This window comes from Varanus komodoensis, unplaced genomic scaffold (assembly GCF_004798865.1).
Source record: "Varanus komodoensis strain SLA01 unplaced genomic scaffold, ASM479886v1 scaffold5, whole genome shotgun sequence".
NCBI classification, from domain to species: domain Eukaryota; kingdom Metazoa; phylum Chordata; class Lepidosauria; order Squamata; family Varanidae; genus Varanus; species Varanus komodoensis.
Genome location: NW_025336087.1, coordinates 16,128,408 through 16,141,466, shown reverse-complemented (window position 1 = coordinate 16,141,466; position 13,059 = coordinate 16,128,408). Strand labels below are relative to the sequence as shown.

At 40.0% G+C, this 13,059-nt stretch overlaps 1 protein-coding gene across 4 annotated transcripts in view; it reads right to left on the bottom strand.

The window, feature by feature from the left end:
• XRCC4 (X-ray repair cross complementing 4) overlaps window positions 1-13,049 on the bottom strand; it is a 137,066-nt gene extending 124,017 nt beyond the window's left edge. For all 4 annotated transcript variants that reach the window (XM_044446276.1, XM_044446277.1, XM_044446279.1 and 1 more), the window contains exon 1: window positions 12,931-13,049. The gene's annotated coding sequence lies outside the window, so the exon portion shown is untranslated. The remainder of the gene's footprint in view (window positions 1-12,930) is intronic.
• Between the last annotated feature and the right edge of the window lie 10 nt (window positions 13,050-13,059).

The following is a 13,059-nucleotide window of genomic DNA, read 5'->3' as shown; positions in this document are numbered from 1 at the left end:
AGCACTAGGCCACTCAGGTATGACCTAAATCCTATCCCTGATGAATATACAGTAGAGGTGACAAATAGATTTAAGGAATTAGATCTGATAGACAGGGTGCCTGAAGAACTATGGACGGAGGTCGCAACATTGTACAAGAGGTAGCAACTAAAACCATCCCAAAGAAAAAGAAATGCAAGAAAGCAAATGACTGAGGAAACTTTACAAATAGCTGAGGAAAGAAGAGAAGCGAAAGGCAAGGAAGAAAGAGAAAGATACACCCAATTGAATGCAGAATTCCAGAGAATAGCTAGAAGAGATAAGAATGCCTTCTTCAATGAACAGTGCAAAGAAATAGAAGAAAACAATAGACTAGGGAGATCTCTTCAAGAAAACTGGAGATATGAAGGGAACGTTTCATGCAAAGATGGGCATGATAAAGGACCAAAATGGCAGGGACCTAACAGAGGCAGAAGAGATTAAGAAGAGGTGGCAAGATTACACAGAAGAACTATACAAGAAAGAGCTTAACTTCCCTGATAACCACGATGGGATGGTCACTGACCTCGAGCCAGACATCCTGAAATGTGAAGTCAAATGGGCCTTAGGAAGTCTGAGCAACAACAAAGCTAGTGCAGGCGACAGTATTCCAGCTGAGCTATTCAAAATCTTAAAAGACGATGCAGTAAAAGTGCTACACTCAATATGCCAGCAAATTTGGAAAACTCAACAGTGGCCACAGGATTGGAAAAGGTCAGTTTACATTCCAATCCCAAAGAAGGGCAATGCCAAAGAATGGTCAAACTACTGCACCATTGCACTCATTTCACATGCTAGCAAAGTTATGCTCAAAATCCTACAAGCTAGGTTCCAGCAGTATGTGGACTGAGAACTACCAGAAGTATAGGCAGGGTTTCGAAGAGGTAGAGGAACTAGAGATCAAATTGCCAACATACGCTGGATCATGGAGAAAGCTAGGGAGTTCCAGAAAAACATCTACTTCTGCTTCATTGACTATGCTAAAGCCTTTGATTGTGTGGATTACAACAAATAGTGGCAAGTTCTTAAAGAAATGGGAGTACCAGACCATCTTATTTGTCTCTTGAGAAACCTATATGTGGGTCAAGAAGCAACAGTGAGAACTGGACACGGAACCACTGATTCGTTCAAAATTGAGAAAGGAGTTCGGCAAGGCTGTATACTGTCGCCCTGCCTATTTAACTTATATGCAGAGCACATCATGAGAAAGGCAGGTCTAGATGAATCACCAGTTGGAATTAAGATTGCTGGAAGAAATATCAACAGCCTCAGATATGCAGATGATACCACTCTCATGGCAGAAAGTGAAGAGGAACTAAAGAGCCTCTTGATGCAGGTGAAGGAGGAGAGCGCAAAAGTTGTCTTGAAACTCAACATTAAGAAAACTAAGATCATGGCATCCGGTCCTCTCACTTCCTGACAAATAGATGTGGAAGAAATGGAGGTAGTGACAGATTTTATTTTCCTGGACTCCAAGATCACCACAGATGGGGACTGCAGCCAAGAAATTAAAAGACGCTTGCTCCTGGGGAGGAAAGCTATGGCAAATCTAGATAGCACACTAAAAAGCAGAGACATCACGCTACCAATAAAAGTGCATGTAGTCAAGGCTATGGTTTTCCCATTTGCAATGTATGGCTGTGAAAGTTGGACCATAAGGAAGGCTAAGTGCCGAAGAATTGAGGCCTTTGAATTGTGGTGCTGGCAGAGACTCCTGAGAGTCCCTTGGACCGCAAGGTCATCAAACCAGTCAGTCCTAAAGGAGATCAACCCTGACTGCTCTTTAGAAGGCCAGATCCTGAAGATGAAACTCAAATACTTTGGCCACCTAATGAGAAGGATGGACTCCCTGGAGAAGAGTCTAATGCTGGGAACAATAGATGGCAAAAGAAGAAGGGGACGGCAGAGGATGAAGTGGCTAGATGGAGTCACTGAAGCAGTTGGTGTGAACTTAAGTGGACTCCGGGGGATGGTGGATGACAGGAAGGCCTGGAGGAATGTTGTCCATGGGGTTGCGATGGGTTGGACACGACTTTGCGACTAACAACAACAACAGCAACAACATAATCATCATCATCATTATAATGCTGCATTGTAAGATGTTTTAGTGAATATGATAACATTTCTTAAGTGTTTTATATGCACAGAAAAATAAAATATGTACATATACTTAGACATACATTTGGCGTACTCATGTTATCCGGCTTACATAGAAATTCAACTTAAGGACGATCTCAGGAAAGGTACTCATTCGTGACCTGGGGACTACCTGTAATGTAACACATATAAACTAAAACTCTGCTAATAATGTTGCTGCTCATATGGATCATTATGGATCACTACTTATGGCTCTAAAAAGCCTTCTCCTTTTCAGAAATGGAAAGGTTTAGCTTCAAAAGCCAATTTATACAATGGTTGCAATGTAAAACAATGTAAAAGAAATAGGAAGGGTGGAGGGTACACTTTAAATAAAACCAAGGACATACATCTTTGGCCATTGGATGGCACAAAACTAAAATAAATTTAAAAAAATAAAATAACGCATGACCATACTATAAATGACAACTGGGACTCCTCAACTGGAAAAATATGTTCTCTGTGAAAAATCAGGATTCCACTTTTGATTAAGCAGGAGTGATAAAAGTAATCAATACAAAATGTTACACAGGGGCCATGGCTCAACAGTAAAGCATGTGGTTTGCATGCAGTTCTATCCTAGCATCTCCAGGTAGGACAGGAACAACTCTTGAAATGAAACCCTCAATCTTCCATTGGGGCTCTCAACAAACTGGGCAAGATGGACTGATGGTCTTACCCTGTATAAGGAAGGTTCCTGTGTTCTTAACAATTACACACATCCTTTGTTTAATAAATAAGACACATTTTGAATGTGTAATGCAATGGTATGAAAAGTAACACACTTTTGATAGATAACTGGCAATAAACACCATCACCTAATTGGCATAATAGGCATATTAACATAAGGATCAATCACACCAGTCCATTTTAGAATTGTTAGAAGCTTCTAGGCCCTGGAACGCAACAATATCATCATGAGCAGATGCCAAGGATAGAGGAATATATAGATCTAGAACTCTTAGAGATTTCTCCAGTCATCAAGGACAGAAAGGATCTGGTTCATGCTAAAGGCCACATTGTGCACAGAAATCCTGGTTGGTACAGAAGGCCTTCAACCCCTGCTGTGGCCTGTATGACTCCAGTCAACACCCCCAGTTGACAGAACTCACTTCAGCTAAGATCAAGCAGGCATTTACACTACTTTGTTTTTGGTATTTGTTGAAACTCTTTTCTGGCACACATTTTTGTTTTTTTAATTTATTGTTCCTCTCTTCAGTCTCTTGATATGGATTGATTTATAAATTTAATAATAAATACTCTAGCAGTCATGCAGTATGGAGGACTTGACTGAGAAACAGACAAGACTTCCCACAGCCTGAACCATAAATGTACAACTGGATTCAAGGTATATGCAAAATGCCATAAAATTCAGACAAACCTGAATCTTTATGGCACAACACTTTGGTTTTCTCATTTCTTTTCAGCTTGTGCTGGCAAATTGCAAGGGAAAATAATACTAGCTCTCTATATAGTATGATCCAGAAGTTCATACATTTAAAAACTACCCACAGTCCATCAATTTTGAAGCTTTTGTCCCTAAAATATCCAACAGTTTATTCAAATGCTTAACTGCAAATTCTTCTGAAGGTGTTTAAACAAACATTACACAGTTTGCTTATATTTGACACTGAAGGAAAAAAGATCATTAAAATTCCTTAGTTTTTAAAAGCAGCTTTGAAAATATTTGATATGGTGACCAGCTGAGTAATAACTTTTGGAATTACCCTTTTACATTTTAATCACTGTTAATTAAGCCAGTCTGGTAAAATATTTACTAGGACCTCTTCATTTTGACGATACTGAAATCAGACTCATTTATCTAATAATAAGAGCCTCTATGAGCCAGTAATAGCCAGACGGAGTATCCTGAAATGTCCATTAAGATAAAATAATGCTGCATCAGTAGCTTAATAAACTTGTCTTCTCTAGAAACTAAACCACTCAGTTTGCATCCCTGGGTTAATACATAGAAAACTGATTAATTACAGCAATAGCTAGGCCAGTGTTTTGTTCCTAAGGGCAGGAAGAGTAATAATTCATATCAACACCTCACCATATAATTGCTAAGGAACAAAGAATGACTTGCAGGTGGGAAGAGCAGAGTTCCACCCCAAATGTGTACATCACTGGCTGTATTGAGAGCATCAGACAGTTGACGATTGAGCTGCTCATCTTTAGTACTTTGTGTCTTTAATGTTTGGCATCTACGATCTTTATTAGGTAATGCTTCCTTCTGGGGAAGAATTAGATGTTGGCTGGCGTGTAATTAGTTGAAGTCTGCTGCCTGCACAATGACAGTCCACAGTCCCAATGAATAAACAAGACAGCTTTTAAAAAAAGGCTGACAAATGATTTTGTATGCTGCTTTGGATAGCACTCAGGCACAATACAGAAGCCAACTCTTAGGTTTCCTCCACTGCTCCACAGAGTGTCATTGATATTTCAACTTCAGCTTTTCATTTCTGGCTTGCAGAACTGTCCTTTGAGAGAATGACTCTGAGAGATAGGTTTCAGCAGCAGGTGCTTCAGATCTCAGCCATTATGCTTTGAGAACATACAGATCTTAAAGTATTACAACTCTCACATAATTGCATTTATACCCCAATCCTGTCCACATGGCACATGGGTGCAAGCCAGGTTTGCCACATGGCAAGAATCATGTGTATAGGAAAGATCAAGAAGTGTCCTTGCATTAGCACAATGCACGTTGTGTGTCAGAGCAGCTTTCCAGTTCCTGCACTGCACAAGTGGAAGCAATGAAATATTTTATTTTCTGTGGCTCACAAGATGGGACAGAAGCAGCAAGGAGGAGAGGGCAAGGCAGGACAGGGAAGCAACTACAGACATCATCCCATCTGCAGTTGCAAGACTCAGCATAATTCCTTGAATGAATAGAACACTCAAGGCAGAAAACAGAGGGTGGGGGTGGAGGAAGCACAGTTGCTGTATCTTCTGTTGGTGTGTTAAAGCCTAACCCTAGTCCTAACCCTTAACTCTTAAAGCTTTTGGAAGTTTAGGCACAACCTCTGGATGAGACCTGTTGAGTCTGGCAACTATTCAATTCTCCCACAGATTATGTGGGCCTCCTAGCTAGAGTAATATTTGCTAGATCTTCACAAGGACAGCCGTGGGTACATTCTTAAAATCAGTGTTTCTTAGCCTTTTTAGTAACTCCCAGACAAAAATTAAAAGCTTTCATACACATTTTCCACACCAAGATGTTAAAACTTAACTTATTAACTATTCATAATAATTAATCTCTTATTAATTATTCATAATAATTAGTTAATACACATTATTGATCATTTACAGGATCTATGTGTGTCACTGAGAGCACCAGGGGTAGGGGGTTTTGAAAGGTAATGAGCATTTCTACACATGATAAAGAGTTATGTGGGAAGTGGGTAGAAAATTACACCCACAAAACTCTTCCCTGCAGCATCTGGGAATCCTAGTAGCAAAGTCCAGCAAGGTGATACTAACCACTAGGAAAAAATATTCTGGGGAAAAACTCCAACTCATTTATCACAATTGAAACCCCACTGGTTTCAGTCAACCTACTCCAAGTATGCTAAATATGGATCCAACCCAATATTACATGACATTAACTCTGGCTGAATCATGCCTTGTGTTTCTCTGACTATAGCACCCTGCTAAAGTCAGCAGGTTGCACATACAGCCTGATCCATAAAATGGATATATCAAAACATTGTAAAAGCTCAACAAACCCACAAAAACAGTATTTCTGTTGCATGTGGCAACATAACCTCTTGATATTCAAGAATTGGCAGACTCTCTCCTCATGATTTAATTTGCGAAGCACCTAAATCTTTCCTGTGTATTCCATTTCTATCCCACCACTGATGAATTTGTACAAATCACTAGGCACACCATCAGCATTACAGTTTTCAAAATGCTATGACAATATTTAGACATTTTACTGAAGTTTACATACAATACATATTACACGAAAACAGTAATGCAATCTACAGACAGTTCTATCTGTCTTTCCTGTATTTTCTGCTTTGTTTTGCCAAAATGTCTCAGAGGGAGTCTAAATTTCACGTTCTCAGTTCATTTATTATTTCTCTAATAAAGGAAGCACATTTTTCATTTTTGAGAATAGATGATGGCCCTAAAGCAAAACTTTAGTAAGCAGTCATTATTATTATACATCATTTCCCCACTACCAAGGAAGCAGTAAATCTCAATTCTCAATCATATTTCATAGTGAAAAAAAAATGCTTGGATCTCCTGAAGATAACCAAAGCCAACACTTATCGAAGACACAAACTCAGCCATCATCAGTTTCCTGCCACCTGTACTCCTTTGGGTATTGGATGGGATTTGGCCTTTGCTTGCACAGCCACACAGGATTTTTGGATCATATTAAATACTTTTTAGCTGAACATTCAAGCTGGAGCTTCCGCTAAATGTTTAAATAGCCAACTGAACTTGATTGCAACTGTTCCTTATAAGAAGAAAGTGTAATTAAAATTAGAAACACAGTAAATTAATAAACAAGTCAAGTGTGGCCTTGATGTAGCTTGTGAACTCCAAAGCGAAAGAAATAATTGCCCCCCTTTTTTTGAAAGATAAGAGAATAATTTAATGACAACAAAACAGTCAGCATTCTCTTTGCCAGAAAACTAAAATCAATTAAGAATTAATGTTCTGCGCCAACAACAGGTAAGCCTGCATGAAGGTAGCTATAGTTGTAAAAACTAGCATTTACAATTTGAAAGGGTTCCAACCCTTTATTTATTTATTTATTAAAACATTTTTATGCCGCCCCGTTCGCCGAAGCCTCGGGGCGGCTTACAACAATATGACATAAAAGTTATATTTCGAGTAAATAAAGATCTGTCCCATAATATTATGTATTATATAAAATCGACACTGAGGTTTTAGAAGATATATTACAGTAGATATCAAATATTCAATGAATATATTATATTTGATTATTCCTAAGTCGAGGGAGATGGTCTCAGGTATGGTGCTGGGTTTCAGGTGAAGAACACCTTGTTGAACAGGAATCAGAATTTCACAGCAGGTATAACAATTATGAGTTTTTCCTCATGAGTCATCATTACTTGGTGCACAATTAGTCAAGCAGTAACTTTGTCTTGTACTCTACTCTTGTCTAGTTTTAGATGAGTCTATATTAAGGGGGCAAGGAGCAAATTCTTTCAGGGATTTTTCTAACAGTTTCTCTACCTGGGCCTGGCCTTGGTTATGCTTGGAATAAGTAGTTGACCTAAATGTGTGTGTTTGCAGGGGGGGGGGTGAGATGCCAGAGAAGCTAAGAGCAATCCCACCAGGAGGCCAAACCGACTTACCAGGCTAATCTCTTAGCATGGTCACCCAAGGCAGAATGGTTAAAGCAAAGACACCAGAATAAGATGCATCCACCCCTTTCACAAGTAATGGTCACATCTGCTAAAGATGGTATCTTGGGCAACAGTTGAAGGCAACAGTAGCAAAAGATTTTTGTGCTCAACTAACTGGTCGATACTGTGCAAAAGGAGACAATGGTAAACTATTTCTAATATTGTTTCCTTGAAAACCCTATGATAAAACATAGGAGTTCAAGAGGAAATTGATAGCACACCAAAACAAGGCATGCTGATAATCCTAGGTGACATGAATGCAAAAGTAGGAAACAAGGTGGAATCAACTGTTGTACGAAAATTTGGCCTGGGGGTAAGAACAACTCGTAGAATTTTCTGAAGCCAGCATTCTGTTTCTTGTAAATACATACTTCAAGCCAATACTCAAACATCACTAGATGACCAACACAGAAATCAAACAAACTATGTAAGCAGGAGATGGAGAAGCTGTACTCTTCTTGCCAAAGCAGGAGCAGATTTGCAGTAGAGACCATTAACGCTAAAAATTAAAAAACAGTGTCAAGCCAAAAAGCTAAAAGAGAACACTAACAGAAATATAATGCCAAAATATCATTTAAATAATATTCTTCAGGGAATTAAAGTCCACATAATGATTTGGAATAGTCATATTAATTGACCATGAACCAGAAGAACTGTGGACTGAAAAAAGAGACATTATTAGGGAAGAATGCCAAAAAAATAATTCCTGAGGCAAAAAGAAAGACAAAGACTAGATGGATGACAGAAGAACAATCACATTTGCTAAGGACAGGTGAGAAACAAAAGCAAAAGGTAACAGAAAAGCAGTCAGAATCCTGAATGCCACGTTTCAGTGACTATCAGGTAGAATGATCAGTGCAAAGAAACAGATGAGAGCAATAAAAGAGGAAAAACAAGAGACCTTTTCCAGAAGATCCAAGTATTCAAAGGGAACTTCAAACACAGATTAGGAATGCTAAAAGACAAACAAGAAGACACACTGTCTGATCAGCAGAAAATAAAGAGGTGGAAATAACATGCAGAAGGGATGAAAGGCTGACAGACATCTTCAAGAGGAATCCTATCAGGAAGAGCCTTCAATATTAGAAAGTAAAGTGAACACTGCTCTGAAAGCACTTGAAAGGAACAAAACATATTGGTATCCTCTCACATATGAGATCATAAAAAATTGCCTGGCACCAAATTTTGTTATAGCTTAACACCATTGCTGTGTGTACCTGCTTTGTGAAGGATGAGTGTAGGCAAATATGAAAGAAAAAACAAAGAGTTTGATTTCACCAATTGTCCAAGTGTTTCTTTGAAACGTGTTAAAGTTTGTATGTATTCAAAATGAATTATATGCATGTATGTGCATGGGCATTACTGTAAACAAGAAGTTGTTGGACCATTGTCCATAAACTCAACAAGAGAGGCTTATTTTTATAAGTTTAAGGCATAAGTTTAAGGCATTCTGTTGGCCAGTGAAGTAACATACTATTACTGCATGCTCGAATGAAGTCTGTGAAGGCCTTTCATTCACATGTTTAAGTTGCACTCCCTGAGATGAACTGTGCCATCCATCCAACTGAAAAACTGGGTGCGTGTATGTAAATAGAGGAAAGATTTCCTTTGGCCCTGGTGGAAAGGTCCATACCAAGTTCTCAGACTGTAATCAAATACCAAGGCCAACAGTGGTGAAAGAACTAGAAGGGGCCGAGTTACAATGTAAGGAACCTCTGAACCCATAGAAAATAGGGTCAGAGAGCAGGGTGATGTGCTAGTAACTTCTCCCCTGCAGAAAAAGCTAATATCCATCCAATTTTGCTCTAACAAAAAATAATTATTTGCTGGTGTTGCCTGTCTCTCTTACAGTCAGACAACAAACAAAAGGAACTTCTTTTTGTACCCAACAGTAAAGAGGATAGCAATATAATTCTTCCAAGCTGCAAAGATTGAATCTTTCCAAATTCTAACAGGGATATGTTAACAAATATGGAAAACAAAACAATGGCCCACAAACTGGAAACATTCAATATACATTCCAATCCCCAAGATCTGAGATGCAAAAGAGTGCAGCAACCATAGGACAATTGCACTACTTTCCCATGCAAGCAAACTGATGCTCAAGATGTTGAAACAAACAATATTACCCTATATGGAGTGAGGAATGCCTGACATTCAAGCTGGATTTTAAAAAGGATGAGGCAGTCAGGATCATACTGCAAATCCACTTTGGCTACTGGAGTGCACCAAAAATTTTCAGAAGATCAGACTATGCTTCATGGACTGCAGCAAAGCCATAGACTGTGTGGATCAGAAGAAGCTATGGATGGCCCTGAAAGAAACAGGAGTGCCTCATCACTTGATCATTCTGATGCTTACTGTGAAAAAGAAGCTACCATGAGGGCAGAATATGGGGAAACAAAATGGTTTTCCACAGGCAAAGGTGTCAGACAAAGATGTATTTTTTCTCCCTATCTGTTCAATCTATACACAGAACATTTCATAAGAAAAACTGGATTAGAATCAAAGGAAGGAGTAAAAATTAGCAAAGATAATCAATAATTTAAGATATGGAGAAGATTCCATACTACTGGCAGAGAGCAGGAATGAACTGAAATGACTTCTGATGAAAGTGAAATAAAAAAGTGCAAAGGCAGGACTGTAAAAATCATGACTACACAACTTTAACAAAGCAATAGTTGTGAAAGATTTTGCATGCCTTGGCAGAGTCATCAATTCAAATAGAGACTATAACAAAGAAGTTAGAAAATGGAAACTGAAAGGAAGCAATGAAGGAACTAGAGATCAACAAGAGTAAGGCAGTTTCACTGGAGGCAAAGGCCAAGATCATCCACACTATTGTATTCCCTATCACTATGTATGGGTGGGCAAGAGTGAAAAAAGATGACCAGAAGAAAATTGATATGTTTGAAACATGGTGCTAGAGAAAACCTTGTGGATACCCTGGACCAATCAAGACAAACAAGTGGGTCCTCATTCAAATCAAGGCAGAACTTGCCCTGAAAGTGAACTGGAGACTGATTGAAGAAGACAATAATGCTACGGAAAGACAAAGGCAGAAGAAAAGTAAGAGCAAATGTGACCTGCATCAATTCCATAAAGGAAACCACAGACCTGAGTTTACAAGACCTGAACCGGGCTGTCACAGTCAAAACACTTAGAAAGGCATTCATTCTTATGGTTGTCACATTTGAAGACTTGACAACACCATAGTATGTGGGTGTATTGTGTGCATACTGTTATATAAAAATATTATGACTAAAGGATGGCTATTAAGACCAGTTTTCGTCAACCTTTTATGTTTGTGATTTGTTTCATTACCTGATGATGTGTAACTTCATATCTGTAAATAACATACACAACTGAATATAGGAAGCTGCCTTTACATTTCTGTGAACTACCCAGAGAGCTTCTGCTTTTGGGACTTATAAAATGCAATAAATGAATAAATAACAAGGTCGAATCAGTAGAGTAAATTACTCTCCACTGTTTCAGGCAGAAGTCTTTCCCAATCTTAAGAGATGTCACTATTGAAACCGGGATATTTTTCACACTTTACTCAACTAGTTAGACTTTTATACTGATCAAAGTAATTCTTAATTTCTTGTGGGAGCAGTATTTTCTTCATTTTATATACACTGTATAAACAAACACAGAGCTCTTTCCTAAAATAATAAGTCAAGGAAGAACAAGACATTTAGAGTGTTTTGAAAAGAAAAAGCAAGTGAGATTTGCAACACAATCCTATACCAACTTCAGTGAAGCTTCTTCAAAATAAGTGAGCCTAGGAATGCATCCTGAAAAAGGGAAATCGCCCTTTTGGTCCTATGACTGTTTAATGAAAGTGAAACGATCTCATTCAGCTTTAAAAAAATACTTGATAAGCAAATATTTCTCTACCAGTATCTACCTTCCAAAAAAAAAAAAATTACCATAGTCCTCCCCCTCCACTAAAACATTTTATGGGGGGAAAGGATCCCCCTCATGTATAATTACATAATTATTTTACAAGAAACAGTCAATGTGGTATAGTACGGCCTTCCCCAGCCTGATGCCTTCCAGACACACGGACTCCAACACCCAGAAGTCCCAGTCGATGCTCCGCTGGATGTGAATTCTGAGAGAATTCTTCAAAGGCCACCAGGTTGGGAAGAGGTGGCATGGAGAGGAAGTTGGGGTTGCATAGGAACTACAGTGTCACAGGTGTTCCTCACCGCATCCCCTCGAAAAACCATTCAACTTGGAGCAGAGGCAGCCAGGTTCACAGCCTCCCCTTAGCCATGAAGCTCACCAGGTAACCTTTTGATGGAAATGACTCCACCAAAGCTTCCTCACAGGCTCATTGTGAAGATAAAAGAACATGTACACTATCTTGAGCTTCCAGAAGCAAGTATAGGATTAACACCTCTCTGTCTCTCTTGGAGGCAGTCTGGTTGGCAACCCTTCAGTGGCAGAAGCCCAGTCCTCTCCTCAAGTGACCACCTAGAGCTTGACAGTTGGTACAGGCAGCAGCACACAGGCCCAATGTCAGCAACTTAGGCCACTATGTGCATGGCAAGGGCCTACTGGGATTGGCACAGCATGTTAAAGGCATGTCATAATGAGGGAGGCAGTGAGCCAGGCATGTGCAGGATGACAGGTGCCCGTACTATTAATTTTACTCGTGCTTATTCCTAATTTAGTATCAGAGAGGCAGGTGCAAACTCTACTTTTATTCCTCTCATCGTGTCGCTGCAATGCTTCGAGTGTGTTCCAAAGCAAAAACTGCACATTCTTAGCATTTTTCTTCCTTTCTCCCCAGACCCTGGGGACAAATGTTGGTTGCATGCTTCACAATGAGTCCACAGGGCACTGCAAAGCAGACCGCTGTAAGGCCAAGAAGTCCAGGGTCTGACGTTACCTAGCCTCCACTACGGCACCCCTTCGTCAGCAACACCTCTCTCTGCAGAAAGGGAGCCTTTTTTCCGAGCTCTGACGTCTACTGCATCGCGGAAGTCCTTGTTATCGCAGAGCGGGGCTCGTTGGCGCAATTTTGCTCCGCAAAGGCAACTCCCAGAGGCCAAGCAGACGCATGAGGGGCAAGCTGAGCAATCCCAACGCCCGGCCCATGCGGAGGCGCGAATGCCCACGAACTGCAAGCGAGCTCTCTGCCTCCGAGGGCATGCCAAGAGTCTCTTCCCAGCCACGGGAGGACGAGGGAGAGGGGAAAGAGAGAAGCCCCTTCCTGGCATTCCTCTTCCTCTTTCATACACGTACTACACCCGTTCAAAGGGCCCTTTGGAGGAACTTCTCTGCCTGCCAGCCCTCCTGTTATTAAAACTGCAGGAAAACCACACGATTACATTAAGACAGTCCGCTTCCTCAAGCACCACTCGCCTACCTCTGAAATTCTAAGTTCCGGCTTCTTTAAAATAATTTTAAAAACTACCCTCCGCCTTTCTGTTCTTCAGCCAACGAAATAGCAGCACCGACGCATTCCCCCAGTCCTCATGCCTAGTCCGGCCCACCG